Source organism: Tachypleus tridentatus, chromosome 11, assembly GCF_004210375.1.
Source record: "Tachypleus tridentatus isolate NWPU-2018 chromosome 11, ASM421037v1, whole genome shotgun sequence".
Taxonomy (NCBI): domain Eukaryota; kingdom Metazoa; phylum Arthropoda; class Merostomata; order Xiphosura; family Limulidae; genus Tachypleus; species Tachypleus tridentatus.
The window spans coordinates 79112898-79128075 of record NC_134835.1 but is presented as its reverse complement, the minus strand read 5'-3'; the positions used below and the strand labels follow the sequence as shown (position 1 = coordinate 79128075).

Below are 15178 nucleotides of genomic sequence, written 5' to 3'. Positions count from 1 at the left end.
ACATTTTACGCTTATAATTTAATACCATAACAATATCCTTTTCACTTTTTCCTAAATGTTCCTGTTAGTTCAAAATAGCTGCTTATTTGGAGATTGACATTCAAAAGTTTTGAAATGTTCCAAGTTTTCACACTATAAAATTGCTCATGCATTTTATCTGGGATATTAGTGTAATCCAAAAAAGAATCTTGATGCTTAATAGCAATGATGCACTAATGACAATTAAATGTGTAGTCTGAAATGCTGTGACTTGTATTATGAATGGAAACTGAATGAATGCCATACAAGACAATCTTCATGCTAATTTGGTATAAAGTAGATCAAGATTATTGGAAGCTGATTAGGTATCTTCATTTTCTCTTACCTTTTCTCCCTTCATGCCATTGAATCCAGGTAAACCATCAGCACCTTTCTCACCAGGTTGTCCAGGATAGCCTGGTAGCCCTGGTGTACCTCTATCACCTTTAGGTCCAGGTGGTCCAGGGAGGCCTCTACCAGGCAAACCTCTATCACCTTTTTCACCAGGAAATCCATCTAGACCTGGTTTTAAAAAATTTAGGAAATTATAACAGTGTTATTTAATTTTACATATACAATTGATCAAAAACCTCCAAAACAGAGAGAAAATTGCTGCTAAAAAAAAGAGAGAAAATAAGTTAGGGAAATATTAATAAACAATTCTACCAACTGATTCAATAACTCAAACTTATTATCCATTCTCAGTATCCTTTGTCTAATATTATTGCAGACAAGAAAACAGATTCAACAGAAGGAGTTTCAAGACAGTTTAAATATACAAAATATTCTCAGCTTTGGACTTACGCTTTTAAGCACCAATAGGATGACAAAGTATCTAAAAACATACACTGAAAATCTGGTTCAATAAAAATTCATTTCTAAAAAGGTTTTGCAAATTTTCCAAATGGTTAATATTGTGTTTCCAGCCTTAAAACATTGTTTCAGTAGTTTTAAACTATCTGCATATATATTAACACCTTTATGTCTTTTATTAACAATAATTTTCCATTGCATCATCATTACCAACAGGAAACTGTATTTTTTAAATGGTTTGGTTTGTTTGTATCAGGGTTATCTGCATTAGCCATCCATAATTTTCCAGTATAAGACTAGAGGGAAGACAGCTAGTTATTGCCACCTATTATTAACTTTTGGGCTACTCTTTTACCAATGAACAGTGGGACTTACTGTTACATTATAATGTTCCGATGGTTGAAAGGGGAAGTATATTTGGTGAGATGGGGACTCGACCTCATGATCCTCAGACCGTGAGTCAAGCACCCTAAACACCTGCCAGTTATTAAAGTGGCAGCCACTAACAGCTTCAAGAAAATTTTTAAAATTGTATAAGTATGAAATGTTGATTTTAATTATTCATTAAATTTTAAACTGTTCTTTAATTCTACCAAAAACAAAGGCAAACAATAATTCTACATCAACCATATTTATGTTTGTACAATATTACTGCAAAAAAATGGCAAAAAAGATAAACATTTAGTTTATACAAATACAACCAAATTTGTATCCAGTCAAATTTCTGTTTTCACCATTTCATGAAGTAAAACTTTGTAATAGGGTTGCATTCTAAACAATATCTAAACTTTTTACACATGAAAAAATATTCATTCCCTTGGCTGTGGTTTCGCTAGATAGTAGATAGGGACAGTGGGAATCTCATTAATCCATTCTCGTTAATCATTAAAATATTTTTAATGATGCAAATATGTACAAATGTAGCTAATATATGCAAACAAAAGTATTTACCACGAATATCTACACTTAATTTTGAAACACACTTTAAATATTCAAAATTTGCTAATATACTGTCTTTCATACTAGCACCTTTTTTCCATTATGTCTTAATATAAAATACTAATTTGGAACTAGGAGGCAAGTCAGGAATATTTTGAGTTACTTATTGCAAAAAGCAATCACATATTCATTTAAAGTAAATTATAAAGTGCAAACTGGTGTTTTTTTCTAAGAAGGAAAATATCAGGTTCAAATTATTTTTCTATATCAATGTAGCTTTTAGTTCTTAAATTGTTCCCTGTTGGAACAGTAATAGGTCTACAGAATTACAACACTAAAACCAAGGGTTCAATTCCCCTTGGTGGATACAGCAGATAGCCCAAGTGGCTTCGCTGTATAAAAAAACACATTATAAAATTTGATTTCATTTGTTAGGAATTGAATATGTTATCTTAAGAGTAAATATAAAACACATTAAAGAAACATACATAACTACAGATAATAATTAATGTACCTGGTAAGCCTGGGTTTCCTGGCGATCCAATTAAACCAGGTATTCCTGATTCACCTTTCACACCTTTAGCTGATACAGGTCCAGGTTGACCCTTATTGCCAGGAATTCCTGGAAATCCTCTTTGTCCTTTTTCTCCTGGTACTCCAGGGGGGCCTTCTCTACCAGGTGCACCGTCTATTCCTCTATCCCCTTTAGATCCAGGAATACCAGGAAGGCCATCTTCTCCTGGTTTTCCTGGTATTCCAGGAAAACCAACATTTCCTGGAAAACCCTTTTCACCTGTGAAATTAAGTATTGATAAAATATTAGTTCATAAGAATAAAAAAAAAATATTCAGAAAATTCAGAACTTAATAGGATAAGGTTTTTTATGACAATACATTAAAATATTCAAACTATCAAAATATATCATGTTTTTAATATAATTTGACATTATAACTATTACTTTCTAAACATGTGAAAATCATTTGCCAAGTACATCTTCTCAATAAAAAAAGAAGTTTTCATAAATTATATAAAACATAGCATTATATACTCTTATTATGCCACTCACATTAAATGTTATGAGAAGCAAAATTAATTTCAAAAAGAAATTATTACTATTAAATAACTTTAATTGTCATAAAAAATGAAGCATCTGAAACTCTACAATAAATCTTTGTATAGCCACCTGTAAAACTATGTGCATGTTTTTTTTAACTACCAAGACTTGCATTAACAAACCTTTTGCTCCAGAAAATCCATCATATCCATCTCTTCCAGGCAAACCAGGTTGTCCAGATTCTCCATCAATCCCAGGGAGTCCTGAAAGTCCAGGTTCTCCTTTATCCCCTCTAACTCCTGGAGGTCCACTTGGACCAGATGGTCCAGGTTCTCCAGGATATCCTCTTTCACCTTTTCAAGAAAAAAAAAGTTTAAGTAATGTTTGCAATATAAATGTAATTATCCTAAATACTAGAAAATGAATCAGAAAAGGTCACATATGATTAAAATATGATATAGAATGCAACAAAAAACTGATGAAATGTACAATACTCTGAAGCATATCACATCAGTCAAACCTTTCAGTCCATCTTGACCAGGTGGACCAGGTGGTCCTGGTGGGCCTGGCTGTCCCTCTCTAGCTGGTTCTCCTTTATCTCCTTTAAGTCCATCAAGACCACTCAATCCTGGTGATCCAGAACCACCCTTAACACCAGGAAGTCCTGGAAGTCCTCGGTCACCTACAATAATATTCTAAACAGTCAAACCACTCAAAAAATTATAAAAAATAAAAATGTGCATTTTGTGGACAAATTCATTTTTGATTCATCTTTATTTTTACACATTTAAATAAAATAGTTTTTCAAAATTTACAACCTTCACTTTGATGACAGTTTACCCTAACACAAACAAATCTTTCTCTGAGCTGGCCACATAGGAAATACATTGTTTACGTTACTGTTTTACATCTGTAAAAATGAGTAAATTTGCCTCTCCAGCATGGTAATAGTGCAAGTCCTCCCCTGATATATATATTTTTTATTTGATTGTTTATTTCTTTAAATTTAAGCATGAAATATGTAATGAGCTATCTCTGCTGAGTTCAACATAGTTTATTAGAGCCTAATTTTTAGGATTATAAGACCCTAAACTTATGCTTAACTTACACCTAACTGTACTTTGTTTTGGTTACTAAATCATCATCTTAGTGAAAATATAGTTCTATACATGTAAAACAATCCACTTTGAATCCATGTAGAACTTAACATGTCACTGAAAAATATCAAGCAGTGTAAAGTCAGTTAATTTTCACCTAAAATTCAATAATAAGGCATTTTCTTTACAATTGTATTGCAGTTAGTATATTCATAAATCCAACTATGGTTCAATAATTGTGGAATTTAATGTTAAACTACAACACAAAGAGGTAATGTTCATATTAAAGCCTATACTTCTTTCCAATTGGTTGGTCCATGTACTTGCTGTTGGTTTGTCCTTATTAAGACCCACAATTAAATACTGTATTTAAATTAAGCACTGCTGTTTAAATGCATCGATTAGTATTGTTATATTGTATCTGACTTATCAATTGTTAGTTCATTACTAAATGTTATGCTTATACAGTATAATCCAATTTATGATTTGTAACTATTCTGACATTTTGTATTATCAAAATACTTGAGTTTTTCTACATGTATACAATAAAATAAGCTTTTTAAACTTACACTTTCTCTGTCAGTAGTAAAGTGTTACTTTTTTTTAAGAACACCACCATTAAAAGAACTTCTAAATCTTAAAATGTAGACTATAATAAACATCACATTACAACAGCTATTTGGTTAAAAACTTCCATAGAGAAAAGTTTGAAAATTTTTGCTCCCAATTTTCAAATGAAATTGTAGTTGAATGTCCAATTTCATTTCTGAAGTTTAATAACTTTTCTTCTTAAGAAAAAAACAACAACTTTCAGTTTATTGATTTTATTATATTCTATCCAAAGGCTTTATATTGTACATAGAGTGAGAAATTATTCAGGTAACAAAAAACATTATGAAGATACTCATAACAACCATAAGAGTGTAACCCTATTTGTAACTGCATGTAGCAAACATAAACTTACTCAAGTTGACTTAATCATAGTAAGATTAATTCACAAACTTGTTTCAAATGTTTTTCATATCCTTTTTTTCACAAAATATGTACATACACAATTTAAATCTGTGTTTGGAAACTAAAATAAAAATTAATTAACTTTACCTTTAGGACCTAGTGCACCAGGTAAACCTCGCTCACCCTTTGGACCAGGGGGACCTTGTATACCAGGCTGACCAGGTGGTCCAGTTCCTGGGAAACCTTTGTCCCCTTTCAGCCCTGTATAAGTACAGGCATAAATATGTCTTTACCTACATTTATCTGATGAAAAATACTACATGCTATTAGTAAAATGACAAAGGTTTTATAATATAGTGATATGATACCTAACTATAAAAATGACTATATATATAATGCACATAATAAGGTAAAAATGTGCACAGATGGTATAAATGTTTACATATGTATTTTGTTTTTGAAAAATTTGTTTTTCTTTGTATAAACACATTATTGCTGAATAGATAATAATGAGAACTAACCGGGTAGGCCTGGAGTCCCAGGGAATCCTGGTTGGCCAGGAAGCCCTGGCTCCCCAGGAAATCCCATTGGTCCTCTGTTTCCTTTATCTCCACGTGGTCCTGTCAGTCCTGGTAAGAAAGAAATATGGCTTAATGAAATGCTTAGTTATGGCAAAATAAGGGATTAGATTTTATGATACTCTTGGTTGAGGAACTAGTAAACTACAGTTAAAAACGTCTGCAAAAATTTGCCATAAAAATAACATTCTTCACATCAGTGTTTAATTAATATTGTGAACTGTATGGAACTTTCAAATCAATCATGATTTGTCAAATATTTATATGAAAACAAATCTGTTTTTATGAACCTCTAGGTCCAGGTTCTCCAGGAAGCCCATCTATTCCAGGTAAGCCTTCTAGTCCAGGAATACCATCTTCTCCAGGTGGTCCTTGTGGGCCAGGTTCACCTTTTTGTCCATCAAAACCAGGTTCTCCTTTTTCACCTTGAGGTCCTGGAAGGTGAGTGATGTTTGCAGGTGTTGGTATTTCTCCTAGATGAAGTAATAGCAAAGTTAATTTGAAACTGCAAAAATAAATCTGAAATTTTCTTTTCACAAATTAATGATATGAAGGTAAGCAAAAAGTAAACATTTACAGAATAAAATAAGTTACTAATAATAAGGAAAGTTAATTAAACATCTGAATTTTTTTTTGAACAATACTAAAGACAGGTTCAGAATGTCATGCTTTCCAAACTGTAAAGATCCAGTGTACATTATTTTCTTTCTGGGCAGTAAGCTATTCTAAATTTTACTTTACTTTCATGTCTAACAATTTTGTATATTAGCACAGTGTGGTTAGTTTCTTACATTCCATTTATATGCAGTTCATCCAATTAACCCATATTCAGAGCGTTTGTCATTGCTCTTATCATTTGGACTAAACAGAAGTCTTCATGATCATGTATGTGTATTGACCATGGTTTTGTGTATATTGGTGCTTTGACAATTTTTTATTCATTTGTATGGTAAAAGTGTCTCACTGAAGGTAATACTGGTAAAGATTTCATGGCTGTGTCTTTTGTATATAGTACCAAACATAAATTTAAGGATCAATCCTACTACCAAGGCCAGATTTGGGGAGGGAGGTGAAAATAGGTACAGTTTTCTCTGTCCCCTCTCAGACCAAAATAAACAATAATCAGAAAGTGTATGTTTCATTTAAAAACATTTGTTTGGAATTGTTTCACTCATTTCAGTCATTTTATACAAATCGATTATTATTATTTTTTCATTAACATGTTCTTGCAGTTTGTTCTTCCATAAATATTTTCTCACTAATTTAACCAAGAATTCATTATCATGGCTTTATATTTATTATAAATATTAGAATTATTATATATACTATTTACTCTTTGCTTGTGTTTGTGCATATTACTCAAACTGTAATTAACAAAGTACTGAACTGTACTTGATTTATTTACAAAGTTCAGTTATGCTGCCCCCTACAAAATTTTTCTTGATACCTCAAGCCTTTAATTAGTTCCTGCTTAGCACGCAGTACCAGTGACTTATAGACAGTCTTGTTCTCTGAAAATATTAACACTAACAGAATCAGCTTTGATATGCAATAGTACCACAAGATGGTGAATTCAGGACCTTGATCTACGTAGAAATTACTAATGGCTGTTCAGAGTCTTGATTTCTGTAAAATAATACTAAACATAGAGATAGAACCTTGAATTTCTTAATTACTGAAAAAAAGATATGATTAATAAAATTAAGGCCCACGTTTCTTTAGATAGCTGTGACAAACTGGGGAACCTGAATGTGAACACAGCAGTTACAATAAACTCCAGGGTTTTGACATCTATAAAAAGTACCAATAAGAGATTCAGAACTTTTCCTTCTCTACACAGGACTAAAAATGATTTTAAGGCCTTGATCCTATTGGTTGATTCAGAGCATGAATCTTTGAAAAAACAACAAAGACAGATACATGAACATGATAACTGTATACACTAGGCATAGCAGATTCAGGTTTACGGTCTCTTTGTATCTTATACATTGAAACTTTTGGGCCTTTTCCTCTTAGACAGTATCAAAGACAGATTAACAGCCTTTACCTTATTACAAGGTACAAAAAACAATTTCAGAAGACTGAAATCTGTTAAGAGTACAGTAATGGAATCAGAAATATGTCCTCTGTGGTCTGTTTCAGTAATTCATTCATAACTTTCATTTCTGAAGATAACATTAATAACAGAATAAAAAATATGTCATCTATAGTCTTTTTCAATTTATAGACTTTACCTCCAAGGTCCATGTCACTGACACATTCTTATTGTGCATTTTCTTTAAATTGAACTAATAACAGGATCGGGATCTTGAGATCTGTAGACCACTTTAAGGGTAGGTTCAACCCTTGATTTTAGTGGTCAGTACCAGAGTAAAATCAAGAGCAGCATTTCACTATATATTTATAGCACAAGTAAAATACAGAAGACCTATTTATATACTTAAAATTAAGATACATATAGATACAATAGTTTAGTAGGTTTACCATTGCATCATAATATTTGTAGAAATAAAAGATCTTAAATTTTCTTAATAAAGTATATATATTGACAATGGTTTGATTTAGTGTGTATAAAAGTTATCATTCAGAAATTATAATAATACCTTGCTCTCCTTTTAAACCTCTGGATCCTTTACGTCCAGGTCTTCCATATTCTCCTGGCTCTCCCTTTTCTCCAGGAAGACCAGGCCGCCCAATTCCAGGTTCACCTTTTATACCAGGAAAACCAGCTGGACCCACAGCTCCAGGTCTTCCAGGAGGTCCAATGAAGCCTGGTGAGCCCTAATTAATGTAAATATTTAAAAGATATAAAACTAAACATACTTATCTAGTGTATGGTTACATATATATAAATAATATACCTAAAAATCTCTTGACAACATGTTAGCTAAAATATTTTACCCTCACAATGAAAAGTGCGATCCTACAGACTAAAGAAAGTCCTAAAATGTTTAATTAAAATAATACCTTGAAATACACTTATCTGCACGGAAATTATATCTACATTCTACAGAAATACTGCTTATTTGATAAATATGGTTGAAAGCCTATGTATCAGTTAGGTTTATTGGTTTCTTATTCTGTTTTACTTAAATAGATTTGTTTAAGATCTAGTTTTTATAAAGTAGTAATTAAATAGAACAATAAATGAAACTAAAAGGTAGTTGTCATATTTTCATTGGCTTAAAATATTATGAACAAACTGTTTAACAAATGAAAATAAATTAATTCACTTTGCTTTTGATGAATGAAGGTCTACCTATTGAAACTGCTCAGGTTTTTGATTTTTGTTTTAACTGATGTTTTTGAAATGACATGCTTTTCTAATTTCACAATTGAAAATAGAACCAGCAAAAAACTTTGTAATATCATCTGTTATATAAACATTGTTACATCAATCTACCACCTCCTAAAATGGTCAGACCACACACACTTGTACTACATAAGGTGGAATCTAACATGTCCAACACAAAAACTACCATTTAATATACTTTCCTTAAGAATAAATACATTTTTGACCTCAGCTGAAGTTTGACAAAATTAATTATCAAATTATAATACCAAGTCAATTACTAAAACATTAAAATTATGAGATATAAAACAATACAAGGTCACTTTTTATTGTAACTTTGTTATTCATTAGTTTATTTTTTTGTTTCACATAGCAGAAAGTTGATATCTGTGCTGCGCCTGCTATGACGACAGGAGCTGGATCTTTAGTATTTTACCCTTGAAGTTTACTGCTTTGACATATATGCTTCTGTTATTGCAAAGCCACATTGGGCTACCTTGTGTGTTCATTGAGGGGAATCAAACCTCTGATTTTAGCATTGTAAATCTGAAGACTTACTGCTATCCCGCTTAGGGACTACTGATTTGGCACCAGAAAAATATTATTTTTGAGAAATTAAAACTTGCATTACAGGCAAAAGTTTTTTATATATTGTTTCTAGATCAAAAATTACAAAAATGCATTTAATATATTAATTTTTTTCCCCAAGTCACATCATTGTAGAAAGTATTACATAAATTTATTCTTCTTATATTATGCCAGGTAATGTTTGTCTCATGGAATTACTTATCAGCCTATGCCACTTTAGAATAAGTAGATGAAAGCCTCATTTATTAACAGATGATATCTAAGAAATTATACAGAATGGTTAAAAAACAAGAGATGAATCATAAAACAAGAAATTTCATGACCTAAGCACTTTCAAAAGAAAGATTTTCCTTTGTTTAGGGCTGAAATGGAAATCTTAGTTCTTAATTGTTGAATTTCACAAAAAATGTATTTATAATATATCAGAATATGTTAGGAGTAATTTCCGAAAATGATTAAAAATTTTGCCAATAATCTACTAGAGAACACAACCCCCTTTTATCCCCTCATAAAACATAAAAAGCAATCATTATGTAGATATTATTCTATTTCAACACAAACCTTTTCTCCTATTACCCCAGGTACACCTTGTTGACCAGGTGGTCCTGGAGGTCCAGGTTGGCCATCTAGTCCAGGAAATCCTCCAGGTCCTGATGGTCCACGCTCACCTTTATCACCTACAAGATGCATGATCCAGTCAGTGATTAAGTGATTAAATAAACAGATAGTTACCTTGCATAGGAAAACATTTTGGAGAAATGGAAATTTACATGTCACATAATTTTTAACAACATTATAAAAATGTGATAATTTTTAGATGAAACAAAAATCAATTATTAAATGAGGTTGTTCAAACATTATTTCTTAGATATTAAACAATACATCAAAATGAAAATAAATACAGAAACAAAATCACAATATTATAACATCCAAAAAAATTATTTGGTACTTTTTCTTCTAACAACGTTATTTGCCAATTTATTTATATTTTCCAAATAAACTTCAAGAATTTAGCTCAAGGTTCAAGGACTAGATCAGAATTTAAATCCTTTATTTTGAAAACTACATACTTAACAAAAGATAATCACTTTCTTCAGAATAGATTCAAGCTAAAAAATTTCAAGAACTATGTGTGGAAATATAACATTTATAAAAGTCGAAGTGCTAGATGGGCAAGACAAAAAAAACTACATATATTTAAGAAACCTTTTATAATTACCTTTTGGACCAAGAAATTCACCAGGTCTAACAATGGCAGGTTCTCCCTTAACACCTTTTTCCCCATCCCTTCCTGGTATGCCAGGTCTTCCCTGTTTTAATAAAATATGGCTATGAAAACCCTGTTTATTCATCCATTAATAAAAATATATACTTTCTGGTTAGCACTATATATGTAGATTAGAAACTGAACATGCTTTTGTTATCCTACCTTTAAAGATTTATTTATTAGAATAATACTTGAAAAAGAAAACGTTTTCCTCAGTAAAGGTAAGTTGTTTTTAGAGTTAGCTAAGTGATTGTATATTAAGAAAACTTTTTTGTTGTAAAGTATAAACTGTTCATGTAAACTATTTACCAGATTATAAATTATGCCATATTATCAATATGCAATTATGATAATCTGATAATAATAAACACTAGATTATATTATATTAAGATATCATGATACTAAAGGTATGCTTACAATATAATTATTTATAATGTTTCAATATATAATTTATTGGAGCTTATAACTACATTACAACACCAAACTTGGTAACAATTAAGTTATGTTACATGAATGATATGCATTTTTCAACTATGGATGAGTTTAAAATCAAAATTAAATTATTTGCTTTAAATTTTGTAAATCAAGAAAAATTGAGGAATATACCTTGCATTGCCAACATGCCTTTAAAGGAATGAATACTTGATAACTTCTATATTAATTTTTTCTGTACAACTTTCCCTTTAAAATTAGCAATAGGCTGAAATTGTTAACAAATAGTAATAATAAAATAACCTGCATCTTGTCTATAAGTTATTTGATGCAATGTCTTGGGGTTTACAATGAAAAAAACAACAAAATTGTATCAGCACATTAATTCAATTAACATTAACTTCTAATCAGAATAAGCTACCAACTTAGAGCAAAACTAAAAAAAATCAATCTAGTAGAAACTATAAATAATTAAATATCATGTTCTTATGTTATTACTTACAAAGATTTAAATACGTTTTTTACATAGTTTCATTATTTGGATGCTCTTGCTGTTAATGATATTTTCAGGCATAAACCTAATAATATCTCACAAGGTTCAGCCAGATTACATGACATTAAGGTTAGTCCTAAATTCATATGTTAAACACATAGTGCAAAAAACCTTTATAGTAAAAGTATAATATTAAAAACTAAAATTAAAAATACTACAGTTAGATATATTAAACGTTTGAACTTAGACAAATGGTAGATATAAGTAATAGTAGTCAATCTATTAAAGCAGTTCACTATTATACAAAAACGTTTCTAAAGGAACTAAAGTATAGAGGTTAAAGTTTTGAAAATATTGTAATATTCTGTATGATGTCTAAAATCATAAATAAAAGCAAAAATATTAAATTTCCTTTAAAATTTAATGAATTTTGTGTTTAAAATGCAATAAGATAAATTTTATTTGTGAAAAATATCAGTAAGTTTGTCCACTGACTGTTGATTCACTGTATATGGTGCAGCCCACTTCTGGCAATTGAATGTGAGTGTGCTATATCTGTGTAAGGCTTCAAAAAACCTTGTTAACAGGTTTTGTATCTAATTAGCTGTGATCAATAAACATGTTAGCTGATCTGGAATGTTTTTATTTGGAAATAGAAAGTTTATAATTTGTAAATTGAAAGCATCTGTTTTATTCACGGGTTAAAAGTTAAATATTTGACCAATGATACTAGTATATCTAAATCCAAGTAGTGTGTTTGTTTTTAATGAAAAGGTTTTTCTCAGCGTAAGTTCAAATGGATGAATTTGTTTGGCTGTATTAAGGAGAACCTTGATAAGTAGGTACGAGAATATCATAAACATATATTACAAGTGTGATAGGTTTACAAAGCTTTATTATAAATATCTGTTATGTATTAAAATTCTAGGTTAAGTAAATATAAATCTGAAACTTGTAGTCTGAAGTTGGAATTTTTTGTAGTTGGGAAGATATATTAAACAGATTTTATGGAGAAACTTATTAATATTATGACAGTTTGAAATAAACAGTATCATTTGCTAGTTTTAGTTATCTACCTCTATACAATGCCATTAAACAATAGGAAATTAGATTAAAATAAAATACACAATACTAACATTTGTCATGTAATGTTATTGTTGCTTAAAACATATATACACAAGTTCCAGCAAAGGAACTGCATGAAAGTTCAATAATGTTTGTCTTTATGCCAAGAAAAACTTTATAGTTTCACCTCATCACCAGGAGGTCCAAATACACCAGGTAATCCATCATCTCCTTTCTCTCCAGGTAGTCCAGGGGGTCCAGAGTCCCCTCGTGGACCTTGTAAACCAGTGGGTCCATCCACACCTCGATCACCCTTTTCACCTTTGGAGCCTGGGATACATTGTAAACAGCTTCCTCCTCTTTCACCTATAGTTAGAAAAATTTAAAACTATGATACAATTCTGCAGGGAGTTTATCAATTATTATAAATTTTTTTACATTACATGTAATCATAACATATTCTCAAACTCATTAATCAATACATTTTAAGTTTAATATTGGACATAACTAACTGTTTATTACAATGTCCAAGAATACATTTTAAATGCCTATACAATTACATTTTGTAATTCACAAAAAACATGTATGATGATCTAAAATGTAAAACAGTTTTGATATGTGTATTATAGTAAGAATGTATTCTTTAAACTCCACCTAATTCAAAATGTATTTGTATGAACACACATGAATATATGATATAAACACTAGAAAAATTAATTACGTATCCTGCATAATCGTTTGAAATATATTATAGAAATATAGAATTTTTACATCTTGTTATAGTATAATCCACTTCTGTAAAAAGCTATTAATTTTGTATTCAATTACTTGATTCCATTATATTTAAATTGTTTGATATACATTATATTCTAAAATAACTTCAATACCATATATGCTGGCAAATTTATATTTTAAAAATAATACTGACTTATTTATGTCATTAAAATTTATCTAATTACATTATAGGACTTTAAATATTGACTCTGATAATGTATGAAATTAACTGTGGAAAAACAACGTTATTCTAAGAACAGAGAAAACAACAATGAATATCACTATTTGATGAAGAGAGCTTCAATATGGTAATGAATTAGACTATATAATAATACTATTTATGTACACCTAACACCATAATACAAATGTTACTTGCTAGAAAAACATCAGTTAAACATACTAAAGAACTTCCAGATTTAATGTGAGACTATTCAAATTTGTACAAAAAACATTAAATTTTTTTTGTTAAGCTCAAAGGAAAACACAAATCAAATAATCTGCTTAGATTCCATGTGAATTTTAAGATCCTGCATTTTATTCTATGATGAAAGGTAAATTATTTTCAAAAGTCGACCAGTATTTGAAAAAAAAATAGTTGCCCTTACCTTTTGGCCCTGGAACACCAGGTAGACCAGGTTGACCTGAAATGCCTGTAAAGCCTCGTTCACCTTTTGGTCCTGCAGGTCCAGGACGTCCTGGTATACCTTCTAGTGAATCACCAGCTGGACCTATAGAAAAGACAAAGTTATAACGTGATTAGATTGTAATATTCTAAACACAAAAGAAACTATATAAAATAAGGAGAACAGCAGAAACTAAGAGTTGAGACGTTAAACACAGGTAAAACAATAAAGCAGGACAGATATGTATGACACAATTAAACAACATCACAGATTAAAGAAGAACTCACCCAATGATTTTAAAACAAGTCATATAAATATAAAGTACAACCTACAATGAATTAAACTAGTGCATGATGAGCAAATAGCTAAGTAAATGGGTGAAGTCTCACAAGTATCAAAAGAGAAGAACAGTACAGATAGTTTGGAAAATACTAAGAAACTTTGCACTGCCATCTTTTGCTGTGTTTCCAATAAAAACAGTAAGAAGCAAACTAAGCTAAAGAAGTAAAAACTGATAATAGTCAAGAATATATATTTCAGTATGGTAAAAATATGCGAGTCTAATTCTATTATGAAACAACAACAAATAACCTGGTTGACAAACAAAAAAACAGACATTTAGTAGTTAATAAATTACTTTAATCAAATATGCAAAAATGCCAGAGAAGATACAAAATCTCAACTATGTTGTGAAATAATGAACAGCAGATTTTAAACTCCTTCAAAAAACTTACATCTTGATGAAAAATATTTTAAACTTTAATTTCCATTTCAGCATAGGCCTCGTAAAAACTGGTTTTCATACCTCTTTCTCCTTTGATACCCTTTTCTCCTTTCTGTCCAGGGATTCCAGATAATCCTGGACTTCCATCCAGACCTTTTGCCCCTGGGATGGTTTGTCCTGGGCTTCCTCTTGGTCCTGGTTCTCCTTTTGGTCCAGGTATTCCAGGAATACCTGGTGCACCTTGGAGTCCATCAAGACCATTAAGTCCATGATCACCTTTCTCACCCTTTTCACCTGACAAACCTTCCCTTCCTGGATTTCCAGGTAGTCCAATACCACCAGGAAGACCAGAAGGTCCACGAGGCCCTAGTTCTCCTGTAAATAATTGAAAGTTTTGATATACAAGAAAATTAGATTAATCAAAATATATTACTTAACTTTACCACATAAGAACTCGCAAAGTTAGA

General features: G+C 30.7%; 1 pseudogene across 1 annotated transcript in view; it reads right to left on the bottom strand.

The window, feature by feature from the left end:
- Positions 1-15178, bottom strand: part of LOC143232556 (uncharacterized) — a 118674-nt pseudogene that overhangs the window by 30485 nt on the left and 73011 nt on the right. Inside the window, exons 17-29 of the transcript XR_013017592.1 lie at positions 14793-15086; positions 13970-14092; positions 12778-12956; positions 10553-10643; positions 9895-10010; positions 8057-8234; positions 5744-5926; positions 5397-5504; positions 5023-5136; positions 3345-3506; positions 3007-3177; positions 2285-2563; positions 365-540 (exon numbers count right to left, since the gene is read on the bottom strand). The product of XR_013017592.1 is annotated as an uncharacterized LOC143232556 (transcript). The remainder of the gene's footprint in view (positions 1-364; positions 541-2284; positions 2564-3006; positions 3178-3344; positions 3507-5022; positions 5137-5396; positions 5505-5743; positions 5927-8056; positions 8235-9894; positions 10011-10552; positions 10644-12777; positions 12957-13969; positions 14093-14792; positions 15087-15178) is intronic.